Genomic DNA, 26,116 nt, shown 5'->3' on the forward strand with positions numbered 1-26,116 from the left:
GAAGTAAATGGGAAAGGACTGCAGTGGTGGTGAAGGGAAGGGAGGGGGCAGTGCCTGGAGAGCCTGGCCCCAAAGCAGGGCTAGGGGAGATGCTGGAGCAGGTTCAGACTGGCAGGAAAGGAGACCAGGAGAGAGTGGGCTGCCTGAGGGTACGGGGGACCCGATTGCACAAGCAGAACAGCTCTGGACACTGGCTGGGGCCTTCACTGCGGATGACAGAAGAGCCACTTCTTGGATAGAAGGCTGTTGAGTTGAAAGGTTGGGGGCAGAAACCTGAGTGAGCCCCTTCTAGAAAGCCTGACCTCAGTCCTAGTGTCTATCTGATGCAAGAAAGGGCCAGTGGACATTTGTGAGTGAATTTTCTTGGTGAGTCCAGTAGAGAGTGGGGTCAGCAGCTAGGATGAAGATATCGGTAAGTTAGGGTTTGTGAGGAGGGGGGATTTGGAAGTGCCACTGTGAAGTCAGAGGAGAGAGCCTCCCTAGCTGAGGGTTTCTAGGGGCCCAAGTCCCTTGAGTCACAGACAAACACCTTCTCCCTGCAAAGGGATGAACCAGACAAGGCTTTGCCTCAAGATCTATCCAGACAGAGAGAGCCCCCGACACTAGACATCCTTGGATCTGTCCTCAGAGCTCTATCCCCTACTCCCTACAGAAGCCTGCCACCATCATCTATTTCCAGACTATGGAAAGCCAGCCTGCAGCCTATGGAAAGCCGACTATAGGCAATGTCCTAGCTGGGCTCCTGCTGCCACCTTCTGCCTCTCATCCATTCCTCATTCTCCATCCAGCACCTGGAGAAATCTACGAAAGTGAAATCGGATTATGTCACTCTGCTGCTCCAAACACTTCTGTGACTCCCACGGCCCTGCAGACAAGGGCCAGATTCCTGACCATTGCCACAAGATCTGTCTGGGATGGCCACTGCTGCTCTTGTAACCCATCTCCCACCATGCCTCCCAGCTCGTGGGGCACCCCCAAGTCTGGTTGCACTTCATTTCCTGGAACCAGAGAAGCCCTTTCCTGCCTCAAGCCCTCTGCGTGGTTTCGATTCCCTTCCCCTCACTGTCAACTGGCTGAGGCCAGCCACTCACTTTGGTCTCAGCTTAAATGGTACTTCCTCTGGGACGTCTTCCCAAATTTCTTGATTTACTGGATGTCTCCCCTGCCCCGCATTATAATCTCTCATACAGCCCTTCACTTTTCCTTTTTAGCACTCATCACAATGTATAATCATGTATTAATTTGTGTGACTAATGTCTGTGTTCCCCACTGCTTGTAAACTCCATGGAGCCAGAGCTCTCTGAACTGTCTTTGTGCATTTCCAGTGCCTACCACAGAGCCTGACACATACTAGGAACTCAGTTGTTGAATAAAAGCTGCAGTGGTCACCGAGCCACTGGGTCTGGCTTATCTGAGGGCCATGGGTCAGAGAGGTTTCAGGGATGAGGGAAGTGGAAGCCAGAGTCCAGTAGGAGATCTTAGGAGATAAAAGAAGCAAGGCACAGGGAGTGACAGTCAGGAGGAATGTTGACATTGATTAAGCACCACCTATGTGCCAAGTTCTGTCCGGTCACACTATCCTGACACTCACCATCCCCAGCATCACTCCAACTCCCATGTTTTTTTTTTTTTTTTTTTTAAGATTTTATTTACTTATTTGTCAGAGAGAGAGCGAGAGCGAGCACAGGCAGACAGAGTGGAAGGCAGAGTCAGAGGGAGAAGCAGGCTCCCTGCGGAGCAAGGAGCCCGATGTGGGACTCTATCCCAGGATGCTGGGATCATGACCTGAGCCAAAGGCAGCTGCTTAACCAACTGAGCCACCCAGGTGTCCCTCCAACTCCCATCTTTAGTGTGATGCTCCACCAGCTCCACAACCTAGGGTAAGATAATCTTCCCATACCTCAATTTCTTAATCCGTAAAATGGATCTGTAACACCAGGCTCCTGGGATTGTTATGATGATCAGGGAGCAGCCTCTGGTGTGGAAAGTGCCACCAACCCGGGCTGTAGGGGTACTTGGGCTCTAGAGCCAGACTGCCTAGTTTCAAATCTCAGGTCTGCCACTTACCAGCTGCATAATATTGGGCAAGTCACTTCATCTGTTTGTGCTTCCGTTTCTCCACCTGTAAAATGGGATTTAAAAAGTCCCTGGAATTGCCATGGGGATTAAATGAGGTAACGGATTAAAATACCTAACATAGTCGGTGTCTGGCACATAACAGGTACTCAAGAAATAATTATTATTCCTTCCTCTCTGCCACCAGCTCAGAACTGCAGAATGTCAGAGCCCCAAAGACCCGAGGAATCACCACTTCCCATTGCCCCCAGTACAAAGAGGGAAACTGAGACCAGGGAACCTTAAGGATGCTGGAACCTGGACTAGAGTCCAGGGGATCACGATTCCCAACCCAGAGCGCCGCCCCCGACGCCTGTGGCCTCTTCCAGACTCTTCTCCGCACCCCCTGCTCTCCCCAAGGGGCGGGCAACCCAGCCGGGTCCAGCTTGGGCGGGACTCCAACGTGGCTGCGCGCCAGCCCGGCCACGCCCCCGCCCCAGTCCTGGTGCTCGGGCTCGGGCTGCGAGGCACTCGGGAGGCGAGAGACGCTGGGCTGGGAGTGGGGACCAACTCCTGCGGCCGCTTGATTTGCGGGTTCGCCTCCTAACGACAGAGACGGAGGCGTGCGAGTTCGCCTCTCAGCGCCGAGGCGAGCGCTGTTCCCCGCCTGGAGCCGGCTGGTGCTGCGGGGCACAGGTAAGGGCGTGCGGGTCGGGGGAATCCAGGGACAGGAGGTGCCGGCAAGCGCGGGTCCGGAGTATGCCTGCCCGCCCCAGCTCCAGGCTCGAAGCCCTGCCGGGGTGGGGTTCCTAGGGGTGTGTGTGTGTGGTGTTGACAGTGTGTAAGACATGAGTATGGAGTATGGGAAATGTGTGTGCCGGGTTGTATGCATTAGTGTGTGTGTGTGTGTGTGTGTGTGTGTGTGTGTGTGGCGTGTGACCAGTGGATTGTGGGGTGTGACCACACGCAGGAAGTGTGTGCATTACCTCCCAAAGCTCCAGGTGACTGTGCGGGAGGAACCTCGGGGTTCCATGTGTGCCCCCAGAAGTGTGCACACTGTGGCAGGCGCCGCGACACAGTGGTGCATACATATGCGTGTTGTGCCGGTTTTGAGATGTGTATTCTGTGTGTGGCACCTGTGCTGCCCTGTGTGGTGTGCTGAGCCGGGTGGTGGAAGGTGAGAAGCATTTGTGTAGCCGTTACCCCGGGAAGAACATTTTTCGTGGCCCCAGGGTGGTTCTTACTTTTCCACGCAGCACCCCGAAAGGCTCTGGAGAATGAAAGCTCACCCCGGATCTGGGTGGAGGAAGTGCAAACAGTCCCACACTCACATTCACACACACAGCTTCTCTGAAGTCTCCTAATCTTTAGCATTCATGTGGATTTTGCATTCTTCTCTGTAAGATTTCCGCATTGGTTTTAATGTAAAATATTGTTTGGGTAAGTTAGCATCCCATGAGTTGACTCAAGGCTTGGCAGGGTTTGTCCTGGGGTGGGAGCCCTCTGGCACCTGTAGAGTAGGAGTCCCCTGCCTGTCCTCCAGACTGGGATGGCAGGACTTAACACAAGGTATGGGTGGTGTGTGTTGTGCTATGTGTGCCTGTGTGCATTATGGGAAGCTGGAGTTGTGGATGGGGCCATCTACAACTTAAGGAAGGGGCCCCAGTGATGTGGGGGGTGTACCCCACATGAGGGGACTGTACTGGGGTCTGTTGGTTATTTCTAGTTCAGCAGCAGGGGAGCAGAATCAATGAGATTCTCTCTTTTTCTCCACCGGCTGGGCAGAAAGAGGCTGCAGGACCACTGGGGACTACGGGGAAGGAGGTCCCTATGGCAGGTTACCACCTGGGACTGTTGAGGTGGTTGTGTTATCCAGGCTTGGTTAAATCCCAGCTCTGGTACGCTCTACATGTGGGACTTTGGTTAAAACCTGTCTGTGCCTTAGTTTCTTCCTTTGTAAGATGGAGACATTAATATAGTTGCCTCAAAGGGTCATTGTAAGGATATAAAACTCTAGCACAAACTCCAGCCCATAAAGTCCCTTAACTGTTGGTGATAAGACTAACTGCTGGTGATAAAACTATGATGGGTGTGATGGAGCCCCTACATGAGGGGTTCCCTGCCTGCCCCAGGAACCCCGATACCCACAGGAACGACAATTTCTCATGAGATGGGCAGTTGGGAATCTGAGAGCCTTCCATCCAAGCACATCTAGGGAATCCATTCCTGTCCCTGGTCTCCATCACTCTGGTACTCTATGTGACTCTGTGCTGCTGGGAAGATGCAGTCTGAAAAGGGAGGATGCCAAGTTTCTGGCAAGGCTGGAATGGAGTGTGGGAGGGAGGCTGGGGTGAAGTGCGAGGGTAGCCGTCTGACAGAGGACTCTCTCCTGACAAACACTAGAGGAACAAAAAAATGCTGGTGCATGTGTGCCCACGCACACGTGTGTGTGTGTGTGTGTGTGTGTGTGTGTGTGTGTGTGTGTTTGGGGACTGCCAGGGGCAAGGGTGCCCTTTGTCTAGAATAAGGAAAGTCAAGAAGGGCAAGATCAAGGATGTTTGGTCCCTGGCCCAAGGTAAGCCCTGGGATCTGGAGGGAGGAGGTGAGGTCAGAGTTAGAGCAGGTGGGACTGAGCTCCAGGCTGAGGTGACCCAGGAGACCCCTCAAGCTGGGCCTTCTTTAGGGGAGGGGAATGTTTGCGTTGGTGGAGCAAGAGCTGTTGTTCCTGATGACTTCATTGGGGCAGTTTAGAGAAGGTGCCTGGAGGCCTCGGAGGAGGAGGGGACATAAAAGGCAGTGTTGGGAGCTGTGGAAACATATTTAGGGAGGGCACCTAAATATATCCACTGTGGTGGCGGCGTGCTGTGATGGCCTGGCAGTGAGGCTCGGGACAGGACAGAGGCAGACCAGTGTCCCCACTGTCCCCACGCAGAGAGTGCTTTGGCCCCAGAGACCCTCTGTGCTGCTCCAGGAGGCCTGGAAGACAGAACTTTGCTGGGTTTCGGGAGACCTGGCCCATCCGTGACTGGCTGGGTGACAAGGCCAGCTCTCTCTTTTCAGCTGGCAGATTTCCTTTTAATCCACAATCCAGCTGTAATTGTCAGTGATTCTACAGCCTTAGCCCTAAGAATCTATAATCTCAACTCACACATTCTTGAAGTCTATAACCTAAGCTCTGACTTTCTGTGCTCCAGCTGTAACATTCCCTGATTCCAGCTTAAAGTGTTCAAGGATTCTGACCCTGGCTCTGGAAGCCTGAAACACTTTCAAGCTTATAAACTGCCAGAGAAAATATGCTAGTGGTCACTTCTGCAGGATTATCTGAGAAGCTCCAGGAACTATCTGTCCACAGCCAAACGCAGCCATTGGAGCTCTTCCTGTCGTGGTAAGGGAAGGGGTGAGGGGAGGTCCCTGGTAAAATTGCCACGTGTTTCCTGGGATGGGTGACAGTGAACCTGCCCCAACAGGGCAGTGGAGGTACTTGGAACTCATGGCTTTCAAGGGAGGGTGGCCGCGGAGAAGGAGTGGTTTGGATCCAGGGTTGGTCATCGTTCCCCTCAGGATCACTGAGTTCCTGAAGGGGACACAAAGAGGACAAAGGGAGAGAAAAAGAAATGGGGCTGAGGAGACCCCAAAGGCAAACCTCACTGTGTCGGGGACTCTCTAAGTACCTTAGGTTATTGAAAAAACTCTTGTGGGGTTCGCAAGAATGGCACCATTAACGCACAGCCGTGTTGGAGGTCAGCGCGGGCTGGGGAGTGGAGGGTGGACGGCCAGGCCCCTTGTCAGCCTGGACAAGTCACTTTCCCTCTCCAGAACCCCCTTTGCTTGGCTGATAAACTGTCACACAGGACTAAAACGCCCTGACCTCTTGCTCCTGCTCCTGAGGACAGCAGTCTTGTTGTGGGATACCTGGACCAGACTGTAGATATTAGTCGAACAGGTGAGGAGAGCCTGAAGAAATGAACGATCAGGTGAAGAGTTAGGAAAATAGAGCACGAGACACCGCAACTGTGACCTCTTGCCCCTCCTCTCTGCTCCGCCTCAGTCTCAGCCACATGTGAGAAATTGGTCTCAGAACTGAAAGAACTGGGGAGGCTTGTCCTCTGGAAGAATGCAGGATTGGCTGAGAGTTTATGAGATTGGGGAGGGTGGGGGGGACAGGCTTCCTGGGTGTCACCTCTTAACCTGTAGCCTTTCCACCCAGCCCGGCCCTGAGCCCGGACCGCAGGCCTGCTAATGCACAGTGCTGGCCCTGAGTTTTTTCCCACGACCGCCCCCAAGCGGGGAAGGAAGGAGCTGTAGCTTGGGGGGCAGTGGTTCTGGAGTCTGGGGTGGTGAGCAGGAGCCTCCCAGAGGTTGGGGAAGAGCAGACGCCAGAGTCCTGAGCCTCCAGGCTGTGTGAAGCGTGGTGAGGAAGGGAGTGGCATTACCATGAATGAAGAGGGAACAGGTAGCTTAACATTCACTGGTGCTTACTGTGTGAGGTGCTGTGTCCAGTCCTTATCTGTGTGCTCTCAGTCCTCTAGCACCCCCGCAGGAGCCAAAGGCTTGGGTGTATTCTGGGCTTTTCCCTCCATTTGGTGATCAAGCCCCACTGAACTTTCATCCCGAATACCTCTCCAGTGGTCCACTTATCTCCTTCCCTATGACTCTGGCTCAGCTCAGGAACCCTCAGAGCCTCTCTCCTGCTAGCCCCGTTCCTCCCTCCCTTTTTATTTTGGCTGCCAGGGAGCTCAGTCACCATCTTAGTCCAGATTTCTCTACCGTTTATTTCTGCTCTGCCTCTAATAGGATCATATGGCCTTTGTGGCTATTGTCTGCACTGCCTCCAGCCCTTTGAGGACAGAGTTGTACATTCTTTTTTTTTTTTTTTTTAAGATTTTATTTATTTACTTGACGGAGAGTGAGGGATCACAAGTAGGCAGAGAGGCAGGCAGAGAGGGCGGGGGAAGCAGGCTCCCCGTCAAGCAGAGAGCACAACGCGGGGCTCGATCCCAGGACCCTGAGATCATGACCTGAGCCAAAGGCAGAGGCTTAACCCACTGAGCCACACAGGTGCCCCCAGAGCTGTAAATTCTAAAAATATCATAAGTAAAATCTGATTATTTCCTAGGCTCTTAGGAGAAGGTTCACTGTCTCCTTAAGTTTTTCACTTTTTTTATGGCCTATCCACCACACTGACTCCTACCCAGATACGGAGACATTGGTGCTGAATAGGGCAGTGTACTGGTCCAAAGCATTGTGTTCAAATCCTGACTTTGCTACTAATAGTTCTACCAGTCTTTAGTAAGTTACCCAACTGCTCAGTGCCTCTTTTCCCCATCTGTAATACGGGAATAGTAATGGTACTTCCCCTTTAGGGCTGTATGAGGGTTGAATAAGATGTTATAAGCACTGTGTGTTTGCCCATATAGTTGTTACCCAAATGGGCCTTTGCCATCCTAGAAAGGGCAGCGGGAAGAAGAACTGGGTCTCTATGAAATGTTCTATATCAATGTTTCTCAAATGTCACTGTATGCCTGGCTTCCTTGGGGATCTGATTTTTGTAGGTGAAGGCAGGGCCTCAGGGTGCGTTTCTAACATGTTCTTAGACGATGTCAGTGCTCCTCAGTGAAGTTCCCACTTCAGTCCGTGTGGTGAGGATCAGATCGGGCTATGGCTGGAATCCAGGAGGAGAACCAGAGTGCGGTGGAGGCACCTGGGACTGGACCCCACCCACACCATCCCGGAAGCTCTGTGGAAACTGGATTCTGAGCCAAGTCTGAGACAGGCTGAGAAGCTTCACCACTAGGACACTGATACTCGGAAAAGCTTGATAAATACAGAATGAGTGAATGAATCACAAATCTCGTGCAGCGAGGGCTCTGGGGGAGGCTGGGCCCTCTCTGACTAGCAATGGCCCTGTGCCCCACCCCCACAACTCTCTTTCCCACATTCTGCCCCTGCGGCTCCCAAATCCAGAGTGACTGATTAGTCCAAGGCCTCCCCTTGAGCCAGAAACACACAGGATTAGGCAGATGGAGGACCACACTCCCAAAAGGACTTTGACCTGCTCTCTCTGAGCACTCTGGGCAGGGCTTTGCCGGGTGGCCGGAGAGGATGGGCCAGAAAAACCACTTGGTGTCCTTGGGAAACCCTCAGCCTCTCTGGGCAGAAGCCAAGGACTCAGCTCTTCCCTGTGCACCCCTCTCTGTTCTGAAAGGTCTTGGAATGAAACGGGCTGTGGAGCCAAGTGGTCACCCTGTGTATCCTGGGCTGCATGAGAATGCACACTTATGCGGCTGCCTGTGTGCCTAGGGGTGGCAGCTGCCGGGGCCCCTGCGTGTATGTGTGGGCCCATGTGGGTGGTGCGGAGCTTTGTCAGGGTCTGGGTGTGCTGGGTGTGCACCAGCGAGGGACAGCCCCTGCCAGCACGAGTTCCTTCCTCTTCCACCACTTCTCGGATGTGCCTCTGACCCTCCCGATGATATGTAACAGCAGACCCCAGATGCGAGACAGAACGGGGTGCCCAGGTTGCAGAAAAGGAAAGCTGAGGTGCAACAGGAGGGCCTAGCCTCACCCTGTCTGAGGAGACCACCAGGCATGCTGCCTGCAAGCCTCAGGGAGGGTCCAGGCCCTTGGGGACCCCAGAGGAACCAGGTCTAGCCCTGAGCCTGGGGCCAGGTGGTCTCCTGTTTCAGGCAGAGAACTCAGGACTGTGTTTCCCTCCTGGATCCGGGGAGCAGCAAGGCGCCAGTGAGCCGCAGCCTTGGGTGTCTGGGTGTCTGGGACGTGCAGGACACTGTTGCTGCTTACTGGTGGCTCATCACGGGCCTTCTCAGTGGTCCAGTCTGCTCTGGGCCAAGAGAGCTTTATTGGACAGCTGGAGAAACCCAGGTTCTGGAAGAGGGGAGACTTACCCCATGGAGTGGCTAGAGCTGTCCTATGAGCCCAGCTCAGAGTGAGGAAGGGGAGACCCTGAGACCCAGTTGGCAGCGGCTGCCTGTGGGGTGGGGAGGGAATGGGACTCTGAAGTTCGTGTTCAGCAATCATCCAACAAGGACATGGGGCATAAAATGTAAAGTGCTTGGCTATTGTCGGAGACTGAGGGGCTCCTGCCAGTGCTGGAGGTCAGGAGGGTGACTGGGGGGGTGGTCAGTGCCCACGTGCTGCAGAGGGTCTGAGGACCCCCGCGAGGCAGGGTTTTGACCTGGGGCACACACCCATGGTGAGGAGACTACGCCCATGGCTGAGCTGGGAGCGCCTGAGCCTGAGTTAAGCCTCTAAGCCTTCCTCCTCCTCTTGCGTAACTGCTTTTGTTCCCAGAGAAAATCGAGAGCCTACAGGGACCAGGAACCCCACAAATCTCCTGGGAAAACAAGGCTTGTGAACCAGAGGTTGACAGGAGTGGGCACATGTGTGCATCACACGCAGAGACACAGACACAGGCTGCCATGCATGTGAACACAGACATTCCAGGGCCACTCCCATGGGCACACATGTGTGCCCTAGACACACGGGTGCAATTCTAAGCACGTGTACCCCTGTGAATACCTGTACAGTTTCTGGGTCAAACCCACACATGGCTGACACCCCCCTCCCTTGTAGACCACATGTACCCAACATTCATCTAGTTTCATTATCTCCCAGCCCCGGGACCTGAGACAGAGGAGGTTGACCCTTATACCTACCTCAATCCTCCACCCTCTCCTCCTGGAATTGCCTTTCCCAGATCTCCTGGCCTTGTTCCTCTCCATGTCTCCTTCCTCATCTTCTTAAAGAGGAGAGGCTTTTCCTGTTGGCTGTTGGCCGTCAGACTGGGAACAGAGGTGCTTTTGTGTTTTTTGAATTTATACTCAGATCCCATTAAGCATCAAGGGCCTGCTCTGGGGGCTACGTCAGGGACCCACAAGCATGAGGAGGCTGTTTTTCAGACAAGCAGGGGTGTTAAGGATATAATATCCCCTCTCACATGGATAGCACTGAGAAGTTTGCAAACTGCCCTCTTGCCAGTGGCTTGCTCCTTCTTTATGACAGAAAGAGATACAGGTGTCTGCATCTCCTGTCAGATGGATGAAGAAACCAAGGCCCACAAAGAGATGGGACGTGCCTGAAGTCAGACAGCGGGGTGAGGCAGAGTTAACCAAAACCCTAGTCACCTGAGCTTGAGCTGGGGAGAAGTGGTCACAGCCCCCCGGGGCATAGAGAAGGACATTTTGGCCTGTCCGCGGTGGGAGGATGGGGCAGCCTGCGACTACCAGGTAGGCCCAACGGAGGAGCACCTCACAGTCATTTGCCAGGAGCTGGCTGAGGGCACCGACAGCCCCCCTAGGCCAGTGCTCTGCCGTGAGGCTCAGCCCTGAGTCTCCCCTTGTGGACATGCCAGGGGAGAAGGCAGGAGCAGGAGCAAGGACACCTTTGCCCCGTTGTGGGATCCAGGCCAGTCCCTACCTGTGCCTATCTGGGTCTGCTCTCTCAACAATGGGACACTGGAGTTGACTGGAAAATGTGGAACCTTCAGAAGGCTTCTCCATGGCCATGAGAGGAAGGCAGGCTCAGGATGCTCCATGCCAGAGCCCTGATGGTCCTGAGCTAAGGCCTGTGAGCCAGAGCCTGGGCCCGCTTCTGAGAACCCCTGAGGCAGGGCCTGGCACAGAATGGGGACTCAGGGCTTGGGGTCTCCTCTGGGTTGGGTGGCCGGGGAGGATGGTGATGGCACCTGTCCAGCGTGGCTGAGATTGCAAGCCCCTGGCGCTTTGCCCTCCTTACCCTTCCTGATGTCGCTCTCCAGCGCGCTACCTGACCTGCTCTGTAGTTACTAAACTCATTAACTAAAATAGACTGGTCTCCCTGATAGAATGTCAGTGGTGTGAGGGTGGGGCTTAGTTTTGTGTTCTCAGATGCCTTGGACATTACCTGGACAGAGTAGGTACCCAATAAGTATTTGTAAAAACAAAACAAGACACAAAAAAAAAAAAAAAAGAAGAAGAAGAAGGAGGAGGAGGAGGGGAACCAGTCTTCTGGAGGGGGAGGGGCTGTCCCAGGCCACCACTGGCTCTGGGCAGAGCCACCCTGTCTGCCCTCTCGTCAAGCCCAAGCTCGAAGGTGGGTTATAGCTGTCAAGAGAATGGTGGGTCAGGCTCAGCCATTTTTTTCTCCGAGGCACCTTCAATCCAAGGAGTCATCTTAAGCCCTTAGGAGGAGCGGGTGGCATCTGGAGTCAGAGCTGTAGATGACAGAGCTGTTAACTCAGGGTCTCAGCCTCTCTTAATGGATCTTCCAGACACTGTTAAAAAAAAAAAAAAAAAAACAGGTCATTTGCTCTCAATGGCAACAAGAAGCAGGGCCAGGACTCTCTCCAGACCTTGCTGAGAAAGGCCAGGAGAGGGCTGAGGGGTAGGGCAGAAAGGAGGAGGAGTGCCTCCCTGTGCCGTCGTGAAAGGCAATCTCAGACTCTTGTCCCAACAGCCCTCAGACTAAATGGGCGAGCACACTCAGGGAAGCACACCCAGACGATGGGGGGCCCCGCTCACAACTGGGTAGTGGCTGAATGAACTTGACTGGTTCTTGGGATTTGAGCCCCAGCCCTGCCTCTTGCCATCTTTGTGCTGCGGTAAGTTACTTCCCCTCCTTGATTTCTTGGTTTCTTGCTACCTCCTTGGACTTCTGTGAAACATGCATGTGACAGTTTGTGGCGCAGGAACTGGCTAGCTCTAGGGGTTGTTCTTGGAGTCAGAATTTGCTCCAGTGCTTCGTGGACCAACATGGAACTTACTAACTGCTGGGTAAGTGATCTGGGTTAATGACCCTGAGCTCCCACCTCCTCTCAACGCTTCACCCACAGTCCCCCTTGCAGCCACTGTGGCTGATCACAGGCTGGAGTGGGGGGTGGGAGAAGACGCGGGGGTCTTCCTCCCTTCCTGATCCTGGTTGCACCTGGAGCCTGCAGGCCGCATAGGACAGAGGAGATGAAGATTCCGTACTGGGGGCGGGGGGTGGGGGGGGCGCTCCGTGGAGGGGTAGAATAGTAAAGATAGAATTGGGAGCGATGTTCCTCTGGTTTTGAGTTTCGAGTGGCACAGGACATGTTCCCTCTTAAGGCCTCAATTCTCATTCTATAAAATGGGGATAACAATGACGCCCCCTGAGGATTGAAAAATGTTAGGTATTGTATGCTGGTGAGGGTCGCCCAGGGAGGAGGCTAGGTTCTCAGAGCCCTATGGGAGCCTACGGTGGGAGGGGCTTAGAAGGATTAGGTGACCCGATGGGGGTCCACAGAAAAGGCGATTGGGAAACTCTTGCCTCTGCCATCCCAGCTAAATCAAAGGACAGGCTAGAGCCGACCGCGTGTGACCGGTGGGGAAAGTGAGTTCTTGAGGCGCAGTGCGACTTGCTGAGGGAGAGTGAAGTAGGGTGAGTAAGTAAATCTGGGGTAGGAGGCTGCGTTCAAACCTTCCTGAGGTTTCTGGTGCCGTCTAGCTCCTGCTAACACCTCCGGGTTTGGGGGACGGGGGACACTGAGGCAGCACAGCCCTGGGATGGGCCCTGGGTGTGTCCTGAAGACGTCTGGGATTCACATATCATGTTTGCTCTGGAACGCGTCCCAGGCCAATTCAGGGACAACCTCTCACCCCTCCGTATGGAATGAGATGATAGATGAAAAGGCTCTTTGCAGACTACAAAGTTCGTGCCTCTGAGGGGGCATGAGCCTGTGTGTGCAAGCCCTTGGGGGTGTACGCACAAGCGAGAACATGCAGCTTGTGAGTGTGTGCGCACATGTGTGCAATGTGTGTATGTGGACATGTTCGCCTGGCCTGGCGGGGTGGGGTGACCCCACGCTGCCCAACTCTCCCTGTTTAGCTAGGGCTTTTCTCCTCTACACTTCTTACAATCTGTGTGTGTGTGTATGTGTGTGTGTGTGTTTCCTCACTGCTTCCTAGTTTACCAGAAAGGGAGCAGGCCATGGTCCAGAAACCTAGCAATTGTCTCTGAGCCTGCTGACTCTTCTTCCCTCCCGCCCGCCATCGCCTCATCCTGTGACTGTCCCTAGAGGCCTGACTGCCTGTGGCTCCCAGCCTGGCGTGGTCTGCAGGGCTGGCGCCTTGCCTGGCTCCTCTGTGTGGCTCACCTGCCACCCACATTTCCTTCTAAGACTCTGGGCTGGCTGCTGTCATGCCATTCTCCCATCCAGCCCCCTCCAGAGGGGCTCTTACAGTTCCCATCTTACACGTAGGAAATGAAGCCTGAGTGAGGGGAAGTGGCTTTCCCAGGGTTACCCAGCCAACTAGTGGCATTTCTGGAGTTTTTTAACCGTGATCTGACTCCAGAGACTTTATTCTTAACTGTTGTGACTCACCTAGTGGGCATGTGCTGGCTGGTTGACCAGATGAATAAATGAAGGAGAGAACAAATGAATGAATCAGTCAGGCAGTACTGAGCTGAAAGAGCAGGCGAAGTGAGGATAGCAATGGCTGCTGTTTATTGAGCACCTACTAGGTGCCAAGTGCTCCAAAGTCCTGAGACTGAACCAATGAATACAGCCAAGCTTGTTGTTCTCCCATTTTGCAGTTGAGAAAGCTGAGGTTCAGAGAATTTAAAGCATGGGACCTGGGATTCGAATTTGTCCTCCCCAGGGGAGGGATGAGTTGGCAGAGTCTGGCCACTGGTGCTCTCTGTAGCAGAGGCCAGACAAGACTCTCAGGCAGCTGTGTCTACAGAGTTCTCCCCAGTGGCACTCCACCCTAGCTCTCTGGTCCCAGGCCCATTTCCCCATTTGTCTTTGAAATGGGTTCCTATTTTAGTCTGGGGTGGGTACTGGTGGCCCAGCTTAGACTCCTCCTCTCTGACTGTCGGCATGTCTGGTAAGGGCCAGAACCCCAGCCTGGACAAATGGAGGTGGCCTCCTATTCCCCCTGCCCCAGGACTGGCCTTGTCACTAGCAACTGCCATGGGAGGGCAGGCCTGGCCAGGGTGCAGCTGTGGGTCTGTGGAGATGGCCTAGGCTAGGTCTGTGGTCTCCGTGCCCAGCACTGCGCTGGATGCCAGGGACCCAGGAGTGAGTAGGTGCAACTTTCCACTTAGTGAACTTGGGACGAGTGCTGAGCCCTAGGTGGCTTGCATCTCTAGTAGTGCGGGCAGATCCTGGTACCCTGACTTCCAGCGCAGTACTTGTTTGGGGGTAGGGGTGGCTGGGACTGAGCAAGGGCTGTTCTGTGGCCCCAGGAGTGAGCTGACCTGCGGTGTCTAGGAGACAGATCTCAGCCCAAAGGGATGACATTGTCTCGTCTGAGCCTGGGGTTTGAGAACCAGCCATTCAGGTCAGCAAAGTTCTTCTGAGTACCTCCGATTAAGGGGCAGAGACAGGGGGAGCTCTTTGCATAGGGAAAAGAAATCAGATATTGAAATCAGAGCTGAGTTTGAATCTAGGCACCAGTATTTGCTGGCTGTGTGATCTCAGACAAGTTACCTAACTTCTTAGAATTTCAGTTTCCCCACCTGTAAAATGGGATGCTAGAGCATACCTGAAAACTCACAGAGTGGTAAATAAGACTGTGCACATAGCATTACTGTAGGTTCCTACAAAGTGTTAATTCATTTCCCACCTCACCCTGGAGAGCCCTTCATCTGAGGGAGGAGACTCTCCTCTAGGCAGCAGCTGGTCTGATGGTTAAAGCAGGAGACAAAACTTATAAAGATGTTAGGAGGAACCCTATAGATTCACCAACATTCGACATCATGGGGCACAGTCTCATTTCTCATGTCTCAAAGGGGAAATAGAGACTGGAAGAGGCTGATGTGTGAGACATCCTGAAATGTCTCTATTGTAAAAAGTTGCTAGAATAAAGCAGATACTAAGTTAAAATCCATCCTGGGTTTCCTGACCCTCCTAGAAACCTCCCTGTCAGACTCCCAGGCTTAGAGAAATTCACTGAGGACTTACTTTGTGCCAGGCCTAAACCACAGCTGTATCACAGATGTACTTTATGGTAACAGCAACAACCATGAAAGGCAAATACTATGTTTAATAAATAGGTAACCCAAAGCTCAGAGGGATGTGTAACTCATTCAAGTCATACAGCTAATAGTAGCAGACGAAGGTATCCCAGGGAAGACTAACCCTGAAACCCTTGACTCTCCTACTCCATGGGGCACTAGTTCCATTAAAAATGTCAAACCTCAGATAAGAAATACATAAAATAAAATGTTAAAATGGGAATGACAACATGAAAAAGCAGTAATTAAGACAATAGAAGTCAAAATCACAATATAATACCACTTTACCCCCATTATAGTGACTTTAATGAAAAAAACAGAGAGTAGCAAGTGTCGGAGAGGAAGCGGGGAAATTGAAGCTCCCATACATTGCTGCTGGGAGTGTGAAATGGCACAGCCATTTTGGAAAACAGTTTGGCAATTTCTCAAAAACTTAAATATAGAGTTACTATAGAACCCAGCAATTCCTCTCTTGGGTATATATCCAAGAAAGCTGGAAGCATGTATCCATGCAAAAACTTCCTACAGTGTTCATCGCTGTGTTATCCATAATAAACAAAAAGTGGAGACAACCCAAATGTTCATCAACCAATGTGAGTCCCCTTTACATGAAGTATCCAGAATGGGCAAATCTATAAATACCAAAAGTCAGTAAGTAACTTCCTCAGGATGTAAGGAGAGAGGAATAAGAAGTGCTAACGGGTACAAGATTTCTTTTGTGGTAAGGGCAATGGTCTGAAATGAGATAGTGGGGATGGTTACACAAACTTGAGAATATACTAAAAGCCACCGAATTGTACATTTTGAAAGTGTGTATTTTATGGTAGGTGGATTACGTGTTGATTTTTCAGAAAACAGAAGCAGGAACATACAAGGGGCACAGAAGGTTGAGACTAATGTGGACGCTAGGGCAGAAGCACAGAGAAATTCGACTGTGAGCTTCCTGGCATCTGGAGCAAAAAGGGAGAAGCATCCTCCCGGAGAAGGAAAGGGCCAGCTCCGAAGGAAGGCCAACTCTCCCACAGTTTCACTCTAAGGCGAGTGTCCTCCAAGCCTGAGTCGGCTGACTATCATAATAAATTGCCAAAAACACGAATTCCCTCCATCTCCCACCAGCAATTCTGAAACAAGGATCATCAAGAACTTTGAAGGGCCATCCAAGCTGCCAGGTTAGCCTATTGCACAGCATCTGTCAGAAGACCTGACTCCTGGTTGCAGACGGAGAACTTTGTTCCTCAGCAACAGAAGCAGGGAGAATGTCGGTATTACCACTGGCTTGGCAAGCCCCAGTTCCCACAAGGGCAGTAGAACACAAGGCCGAGTAATGCCTGCACACACAGTGGGCTGCGTTTTGGTAAAAGAGCCTGGACCTGAGGCAACTGGAATCTTTTACAATGGGCAGTCAGCCTGCCTGATCTTTGCCCCAAGGAAGGCATCACCAACTGTGCAGGGTTTTCCCCTCCTGATGTCAGCCAGTTCTGACACCAGCTCTGAGGGGGTAGCCTGGACCTCACAGGGGAAGGGTTCAGTCCCACAGGACAAGACTATCCCCCAACTCAGATGCCAGTCACCAGTCCTGGACCTCGCATGCTTCTGACGGACTAGCAGTATCTCAGGAGTTCCTACAACCCCCTTCTCAGGTTTGACAATTTGCTAAAATGGCTCACAGAACTCAGGAAAGCACTTTATTGAACTACTACCAGATTATTATTGGTTTTTTAAAGATTTTATTTGTTTGAGCGAGCGAGCACAAGCAGGGGGAGGGGCAGAGGGAGAGGGAGAAGCAGACTCCCCGCTGAGCAGGGAGCCTGATGTGGGGCTTGATCCTATGACCCTGGGATCATGACCTGCTCCTTGAAGGCAGATGCTTAACCGACTGGTTAACCCAGGCGCCCCCTACCAGATTGTTTAAAGGATATAACTCAGGAACAGCCAAATGGAAGAGGTACATAGGGTGAAGTATGAGGGAAGGGACACAATCTTCCCAGCTCTTGATGTGTTCACCAATCTGGAAGCTCTCCAAACCCTGCCATTTTGGTTTTTTTTAAGAAGGCACCATTACATAGACATGATTGCTTAAATCACTGGCCATTGGCAACTGACCCAATCTCCAGCCCCTTTCCTTTCCCTGGAGATTAGGGAGCAGGGCTGAAAGTTCTAAGTTTCTCATCAAGATTTGTTCTTTCTGGCAACCACCCCCATCCTGAAATCATTCAGAGGCCAGCCAAGAGTCAACTCGTTAGAACAAAAGATGCTCCTATCATGCAGGAAATTCCAAGGAATTTAGGAGCTCTGTGTCAGGAATCGGGGACAAAGACAAAAATATACATACACATACATATATGTGTGTGTGTGTGTGTGTATACACACGTATGTGTGTGTATATATGCATGTATGTATATACATATATATAAAGATTTATTCATTCTAGAGAGAAAGCACGCACGAGTGGGGGTAGGGGGAGAGGGGGAGAGAGAATCTCAAGAAGACCCACACACACACACTGAGCACAGAGCCCGATGCAGGGCTTCATCTCATGACCAACCCTGAGATCATGAGGGCCGAAATCAAGAGTTGGCTATTTTAACCAACTGAGCCACCCAGACGCCCCCCCCACCCAAATATGTTTCTTACGGCACACCTAAGAGTTACCATTTTAACCTTTTTTAAACGCACAGTTCAGTGGCATTAAGTACATAGTTGTGTAATCAAAATCACCATCCATCTCTAGGACTTTTTTGTCATCCCAAACTGAAACACTGTGCCCACTAAATAATAACACCCCACTTCTCTCTCCCACAGTCCCAGGTAACCAGTGTTCTCCTTTCCATCTCTATGAATTTGAATGTTTTAGATACCTCACATAGGTGGACTCATACAGTATTTGTCCTTTGTATCTTGTTCGGGTCCCTCAGCATTGTGTTTTCAAGGTTCATCCATGTTAGAGCATCTGTCAGAATTCCCTTCGTTTTGAACGCTGGCTAGTGTTCTCTTGTAGGGATTGACCGCTGTTTATCCATTCTTCTGCTGATGGACAGTTAGGTTCTTTCTACTTTTTGGCTACTGTGAATAATGCTGCTGTGAACATTGGTGTATTCATATCTGTTTGAGTCTGTTTACAAATAAGTTTCAATTATTTTTACCTAGAGGTGAAACTGTTGGATCTCTAAGGCAATCCTATGGGCTGTTTTTTGTTGGTTTTTAAGGAACCGCCATACTGTTTCTCAGAGCAGCTGCGCCATTTTGCATTCCCACCAGCAATGCACAAGGGTTCCAGCATCTCCGCGTCCTTCCCAGAACTTGCTGTTTCCTGGTCTTTTGTTTTGTTTTAAATAGCCATCCTAATAATGAGTGTGAGGTGGTTTCTCATTTTGGGTTTGACTTGAGTCTCCCTAATGATGAGCAGCAGCTTTTTGTGTGCTTATTGGCCATCTGTGTGTCTTCCTAGGAGAAATATCTATTCAAGTCTTTTGCCATTTTTTGAATTGGGTTGTTTCGCTTTTTTGTTGTTGAGTTGTGGGAGTTCTTTGTGTGGTTTAGATATTCATCTTTTTTCCAGGTACATGATTTGTAAATCTCTCCCATTCTGCACAAAAGTTTTAAATCTTGATGAAACCCAATTTATCTGTTTTTTTTTTTTCTTCTGTGGCCTGTACTTTTGGTGTCCTAGGGGTCAGGGCTGCTTTGATTTCAAGTGACAAATGGAACTGCTTTAGGCAAGAAAGGTATTATACGTTAAAGTAAAGAAAAAGTCAAAGGTAGACCTGGATGAGGCCTGACTAAATCTAGCAGTGAAAACGATGGCATCAGCACTCTTTTTGTATCCTCCCTCCTGACTTTCTCCTTGTTTCCTACATTGGCCTGCAACTTCTTTCTAGAAGCACCAGGCTTCCATGACCCTCACAACTAATAATCCTAGAGGAAAAGGGATTTTGGTTCCCCCAAAATTCTTAGAGCAAACTCTGATTGCTTTCCCCTAAACCAATCACCAGTAACAGGTCTGTATGGAGGTTCTAACTGGTCAGCTCGGGGTCGGATACCCACTTCAAATGAACAAGATCACCATGCAGTGGGGGAGGGAGCTTCCCATAGCAAGAGATGCTTGACAGGCAAACATTCCTCCCCCAAAGAGGTCTGGGAAAGGGCATCCCTCACCTCAGACTTCCCATGGGGAGCCTTGGGAGAAGTAGAAGGAATCCTTTTAGTTGCTCCCAGATGACTTCCTTCCCTAGGGGAAGTCCCGTGACTAGTGGGAGTGTGAGCTCCGGTCAGGCTGGGTTCCAGGCAGGTTGGGCAGAGATTGGAGGGGCTGGATTTCCCTGGCACCTGAGAACCTCCCTACTCCAGCCCTAGTGTATTGTGGGAGCTTAGGACATGTGCCTCTGGAGCCAGACTGTATGGGCTCCTAGCCCAGTAGCCATTCTTTCTAACTGTGCTACCTTGGGTAAGTCAGCTAACGTACCTGTGCCTTGGTTTCTCCACTTGAGGGATTAAACGGAGATAATACCTGTCTTATCTCACAGGGCCATCATGAGGATTGCATGGAGTGTGGTATATCTGGCATACAGTAAGGGTCCAATAACTGAATCATTAGTAGGATTCATTGGGGACTCTTTTCCAGCTGCATTTGCCAGTACACTGGCAGCTCCAGCTGGGCTCAGCATCCTTCAACATGCCCCATCTAGCCTCAGCCTTTGCTGTTCCCTCTGCCTGAAATGCCTTTGCCTCCATGTGCACTTGGCCATTCCATTACTGCCTCCTCCACGGAGCCTTCCCTGCATGCAGAACCATCCCCTCCCCTTGCCTGGGCTTCAGCAGGAGTCTGGAGCATGGATGCCTACCTCAGGTAATGGGTCTTCAGGATCCCTGTCTGCACTGAGCGCCTGAGGGCAGGACATGGATCTCCTCTGTCACTGAGCCCACGGCGGGGGTTGGCCAGCGGCAGATGTGAGGAGCAGGCAATCCGGGGGCCAGCGGAAAGAGTTCTGAGTGAGGAGCAAACGTCCCAGGAACTGAAAGTAGCTCTGGGCCCCGCAGGTTGCATGTGAGGGACAGGCATGAGTGCTAAGAACAGAGATGTCAGCAGGGCCCTGCTTGGCCTTTATCTCCAGGCCCTGGGGAACCATAAAATGCTTAGGCAGGGGAGCGATGAGGTCAGATTTTTGCTGAGCAAAGATCCCTCCAGCTGCAAAAAGAAGACAAGCTGGCTGGGGAGATGGAAGACAGCACTGGGTGGATGTGGTCTAGGCTGAGGCAGGGACCACAGGATGAGATGAGCAGACAGTCTGATGGATGTTAGCTTTTTTTTTTTTTTAAGATTTTATTTATTTCTTTGACAGACAGAGATCACAAGTAGGCAGAGAGGCAGACAGAGAGAGAGGAGGAAGCAGGCTCCCTGCTGAGCAGAGAGCCTGATGCAGGGCTCAATCCCAGGACCCTGGGATCATGACCTGAGCCAAAGGCAGAGGCTTTAACCCACTGAGCCACCCAGGCGCCCCTGGATGTTAGTCTTGGTGATTGATTTTAAGTGGAAAGTGGCAATGGGCACGTCCTGCCCCCCGACCCCCCACCACTGTGGATGAGGCTGGATGCAGACGGGCACCAGAGCTGACCACCTCCAACAGTCAGTAACCATATCCCGCATGCAGTCCCACATGCTCCCCACAGCCCGTCCCCTTCCCGGGGTGGGGTCCAGGTCAAGCACAAGCCTGGACACTGAGGAAGCTTGGTCACATCTCTAAGCTCCAGGGACCAGAGCCAGGTCTCTTCACCCACCCCACCCTGGGAGAGCTGGTAGGGCTGGGGACAGGGGCCGGGCCTGGCTGAGCTGTGCTGGTGAGATCATCTGACTCCCTTGGGCAGGGTGGGACCTGGACTGGACAGAAAAGGGCCCAGCTCCAGCCCACAGTTCCCTGGAGCAGATGGCACATGGTTTCTTCCTGTTTTGTCCTCTCAGCTGTGCCTGGCAGAAACACAGGCTGGTATGGAAGGGGGGTGCCCCCAGGAAACAGTGCTGGCCACAAGGGCAGGGCCAGGACCACATGCTTGTGCTGTAAGAGCTCCACCCCTCCCCAGCTGAGTCTCCTCAAGAATCATGAATCCAGCTGTCCCCTGGCAGGGCCAGGACTAGGACCCAGGAATTCTATCTCCCACACCTGACACCCATCTCAAGGCCCAGAGAGCTGTGTTTCTCACAGGTGCCGAATGCCTCTCTTCTCTGGGCCTCAGTTTCCTCAGCTACAGAATGGGCGTAAATGGAAGGGAGAACTCAGGAAGCTCTATGGGCTTCCCTCCCTAGATGGAGAGGAGAGGGCCTACGTGGGCCTGGCAGTTGGAGCAGGTTATCCTTCTAGACTCCTTATCTACCCAGGAGAGGAGAGTCAGATTGGAACAGCAGCCTCGAGAACAGGGTACAGGGGCAGAAGGCCCCCCATGGTCTCACTTCAGGGTCGCAGGCCATCCTCTGAGCTGCTCTGGGCCTTGGATTCCTGACTGTGAACTGAGGACTGGACCAGGGCATCTCGGAGAACCTGCCCTCTTCCAACCTATCTTTTTAGCCCTCTGGCTATCAGGGCTTGTGCAGGGGTGTGTAGAAGAGGGCTGTGAGCCTGGCTTTTAAGGCCCCTGATTTGGCCCAGGACCCAGGACCCCACTTGGTCCTTGTCCTACTGTCTCTGACCATGACTCTCTCCTTAACCAATCACACCCTCCATCCAGCAGCACGGAAGACCGCCTTAGCTCAAATTTGATCATACCTCTACCCTGCTTTATACACTGTCGAGGGCTCCTTGATGGGCACCCACAATACAGGGGCCAAATTTATAGCCTGGCATTCAAGGCCTGTTGGGACCTGGCTCTGATGCTCTCTCAGCCTCACCTCCTGCAAACACAGACACCTGCAGTTACCCTGTGCCCTCATACCTCCAGCAGGCCTCTCTGCCAGGAACACCCTCCCCTTTCCCGTCCACCTGCCGCCAAAGAATCGCCTCTTCCAAGGATCCTTCCTTGATACCCCTGGCAGGGATGGGGCCCTTCTCTGTCTTCCTGTGACAGAGGCAAACCCCTTCATCTGTCTTTTCCATCAGCTGGGGCTCCTCCAGGACAGGGACCAGAGCCCAGTGAAGTCCCTATGCATTGTAAGGCTTCCTGCCAATACATGTCAAAAGTGTGAATGAATGAATGAATGGGTAAATCAGAAAAGGCAGCGAGGCCATCTCTCAGCTGGGCTGTGATGAAATTATGAGTGGTAATAGAAGCTTCATGGAGGGAATATCTACTTGTTCCAGATACTGGCTGGGTGTTTCAGATCCATTACGTAATTTGGGCCCCAACCGTGTCAGAAGGTGGATATGATTATCTCTGTTTTATACTTAGGGATCTGGGGCTCAGAGAGGCAAAAGCACCACTCACGAGCTGTGGAGCCAGGACAGGATCCACGCCCAAGAGGTGCCAGCAGAGGGAACAGCTATGTGTGGCCGAGGGGTTGCGGGTGCCAGGGATGGGCGGTTAGATCTATGTGACCTTGGGTGGTGGGGGGTAGGTTAGGAGGAGTGTAGGGGACCACGTGGAAGAAACCCTATTAACGGGGTTTGAAGAACTCTGGGTTTTCCGGGGAGCTCTGAGCAGAGACCTGTTCTGGGATGAAACCTCCTATTTCCCATGACCCGGGTGACACTGGGGGTAGCATGCTCCCCACCCTCACCTGTTGCATGATCAACAGCCCCTACTGTTTGTGATGTTCTCTCAAGCCCATATCATGAGCCATGGCAGGGTGTCAGGCCCCTCTTCTGCTCCCTCCAGAATCCCCAGCTGTCACCTATACAGACGTTCTAGAGGTGCCGCTGATCAGCCTGGGGCCCCGTCCAAATTCCCAGAAGAGCCCAGGCCCATTCCTGGAAGCCACAAAGACAGCTCCCCTCCCCCAGCCCTACCTCATCCTCACGGCACCAAACGCGAGCGACCTCACAGTGGCCTGTTTTTTCCCCAAGGCCTGTTATATCAAGATCACCTCTGAGATTTCCTCGGGATGGAGCTCAGAGGTCACTGGTTCCCACGGTCCCAACTCACCAGCCTCACCCAGAAGGATAGGGTGCCCACCCCTCTTCCCTGAGCTGGCCCCAAGGCTCCCTGCGTACGGCACCCTGGGCAGGTTATAAGGGGATGAGAAATGAGGGCAGGGAGGAAGGATGGGAGGCAGAGGACTCCTGGACCAGCTGGACTGGGAGGGAAGAAGCACAGCTGAAGGCGGGAGAGGATGAGGGAGTGTGGGCTTAGGGGAAGGACTGAGGGCTGGGCCAGGGGTGGAGCGGCGCTGCAGGAGGCCGCCTGGGGCCCAGGAGGAATGAGAGACCAGGAACGGATTCAAGTTTATTTAGGTGACCAGGAAGTCGAAGGAGGCCCTTCTGAAGGGGCACTCTGAGCTCTGAAGGAGGAGTTGAAGGCTGTTGGGGTTGAGGGTAGGGCTGACAAGAAAAACTGGGCAAAGGCTCTTAGAAGAGACAGGAAAGGGCCCATTCGAGAACAGGCAGACATTTGGGGACTCAGCCAAGTGGGGTGGTGACCCGGTTGGTGGGGCATCAGGGCCAGTGAGAGGCGGCCCCCTGGGTGGCCTTGAAGTCTCTATCAGCACCCGAGCTCCAGTAAACGTACTGTAAATACACTGTAGTTTGCGATACAAGCATAACGTCATGCCTAGTCCCCTCTGCCCCCATCACATTTCTGCCCCTCGGTCCTCTCTTGTAGACATTCTTGAGTCACCCCTAGAAATTCCCCATCTATCCATCCATCCATCCATCCTTCCCATAAATATTTACTGACTACCTGCTCATGTGAGGTGCCACCCTAAGCACTGGAGATGCAGGAGTGAGTAAAACAAACGACCCTGGCCTGGTAGAGTTAAGGTCCTGGTGGGAGGAAACAGACAGTAAGCAAACCAATAAATAGAATCATATGTTAAAAGATGACAAATGCTATGGAGAAAAATATATCGGAGAAGGGGAATAGGAAGTGTCCTCAGGCACACGCAGAACGCAGCCACACACTCTGTGGCAGGAACCGCCTGTGTCATGGCTGACCTCCCACATTCAAAGCCAGGTAGTTGCCCTGCTTTGATTTCCTCCTTCCAGGTCAGCCCTCAGATGCCTACAAAGCATGTCTTCTCCCACGCTAGGCTGGCCACAAATGGAACCCCAGTCCTACGTGCCTGACATTTGCAGGCAAGGATTAGGGGTTTGGTGGAAAGCAATCCAGCCGATTGGAAAACCACCAGCTGATTGGTGGCCTTGGCAAGATACTAAGCTTGGGTGGGGGGTTGCTCAGTTTTATCCTCCCAAAATGGTAAGAGGAGACCATGTACCCCTTACAAGCGTCAAGCAAAGGGTTTTGTCTTCAGATTTGGAAATGGGCATGGCTCCCTGGCCTCATGTCTGGTTTATGAGCTCCACCACAAGGTTTCCTGGGCATGGACAAGGAAGAGCACTGGATTTGACCTGTTGGAATGAAGACCAGCTGATGAATAGTCATGGGACATTCTCTTCAGGGGATCCTGGGACCTGGGGACTTGGGGAGAGCCGAAGCAGGCCAGACAGGAAGGGAAGCAGTGGCTAGGGGCAGATCTCAGGGCGTTGTGTGAAGAAGCACATCTCCCAGAGAGCTTTCTTATGGTGGAATGCAGCAGCCTGGGAGAGATGGAGTGAGTCCCCTGTGATGGGCAGCATGCAACTAAAGAACAGACAAGTTCTGTCAAAGAGGCTTCAGGAGCCTCCTTCTCTGAGAGCCTAGGGAGAGCTCAGGGTCAGATTCTCTTAAGGCATCTCTGGCCCCTAGAGTCCAGAACACAGAGCCCTGTCATCGACCCCTAGGCTCTGCAACCCCAGTTGGGTCTCCTCTTGCTGCCAGGTGGACTAGATGCTGGGGGTGGTCAGAGCAGGACCAAGGCGAAGGAGCTGCCTTTCATGGGAGGTGAGAGGTTATTTGAGACTTCTTGCCTAGGAGAGCTTTGGACAAAGTTGCCTACCTTTGGGACCTCAGGGTCTGTGTCAGAAATGGGCAGGATCATAACCCACAATGAACATTCAGGCAGTGGTGGCGGTCTGCCTTTCCTGAGAGCTGGAGTCTGGGGGACCCAGGTAGGCGCAGAGGGGCTGCTCCCGCAGCCCGTAACCTTCATTCCCCTGACAAGTCTTCCCTGTCGTCAACCAAGACAAAGATTTTTTTTTTTTTAATAGAGCCCGGCAGCACCAAGGACAGAGCCCTGTGGCTCATCTTTACAGACTAGGCTCACTCAGTCAACATTTCCCAGTGCCACTTGGGAGCTGGAGCTCCAGGGACCCCAAAGTCAAAGCAGACTTTGTCCCCAGTTCCTAACAAAGTTAGAGAAGGGAGGGAGTCTGGCTGCCATTGACTCTCAGGCTGGTCTTCTTTTCTGCCCTGACTCTTGGCCCCCATTCCTGTGTCCTGTCTTAGGCCACTGTGTTCCTGAGGGGCAGGGAAGGCTGGTAGATTTACCATGCACCTTGGGCAAGTTCCTAATCTCTCTTGCCTCAGTTTTCACACAGGGGAATGTTGTCTCTCTTCCGGAGCATAGGCAATATCAACATTTAGGTCTGTGTCCCGTCCTGGCTTGCCACAACTCACATTATCACCCTTAGGCAAGTCACCAGACTTCTCTAAACCTGTTTCTTCATCTTCAAATGGGGATAAGACCCTCCACCATGCAGGATTGTTGTAAAAGCAAATGAGATCTTGCAGCACAAGCCCTGAGCTCGATGGCCAGGAAATGACACAGCTACAGTGAAGTAGTTCAGGAAAGGGAGCCTTGGGGAGGTGCAGTGACCTTCTCAGGGTCCCATAGTAGGTGGGTGATGAATCCAGGACTGAAAGCTGGATTTCCAGCTTTCCAGGCTCCTGCCCAGGAGCTACTAAGACACAGTGGTTGCTCTACGGGCTGCTGGAGGAGGGGCTCTCCTCATGGGAAATGAATTGGGGGCCTCCCTGACAGCCCCCTTAGGGATCAAGCTTGACCTGAGAGTCCCTCAGTCCCCACCTGCCCCTCTGCTGGTGGCCTCCAGGTACACAGCCAGTTCCA

At 52.4% G+C, this 26,116-nt stretch overlaps 1 protein-coding gene across 4 annotated transcripts in view; it reads left to right on the top strand.

Moving 5' to 3' along the window:
- The first annotated feature begins 2,545 nt into the window (after positions 1 to 2,545).
- P2RY6 (pyrimidinergic receptor P2Y6) overlaps positions 2,546 to 26,116 on the top strand; it is a 38,615-nt gene continuing 15,044 nt past the window's right edge. For 2 of the 4 annotated variants that reach the window (XM_004768102.3, XM_045071427.1), the window contains exon 1: positions 11,045 to 11,822. The gene's annotated coding sequence lies outside the window, so the exon portion shown is untranslated. Of the gene's footprint in view, positions 2,752 to 11,044; positions 11,823 to 26,116 lie in introns of those variants that run through there. The other 2 variants (XM_004768101.3, XM_004768103.3) reach the window with 2 other exon arrangements.

The sequence above is a fragment of the Mustela putorius genome, unplaced genomic scaffold (genome assembly GCF_011764305.1).
Source record: "Mustela putorius furo isolate JIRA1106 unplaced genomic scaffold, ASM1176430v1.1 tig00003987_pilon_pilon_pilon, whole genome shotgun sequence".
Classification (NCBI taxonomy): Eukaryota; Metazoa; Chordata; class Mammalia; order Carnivora; family Mustelidae; genus Mustela; species Mustela putorius.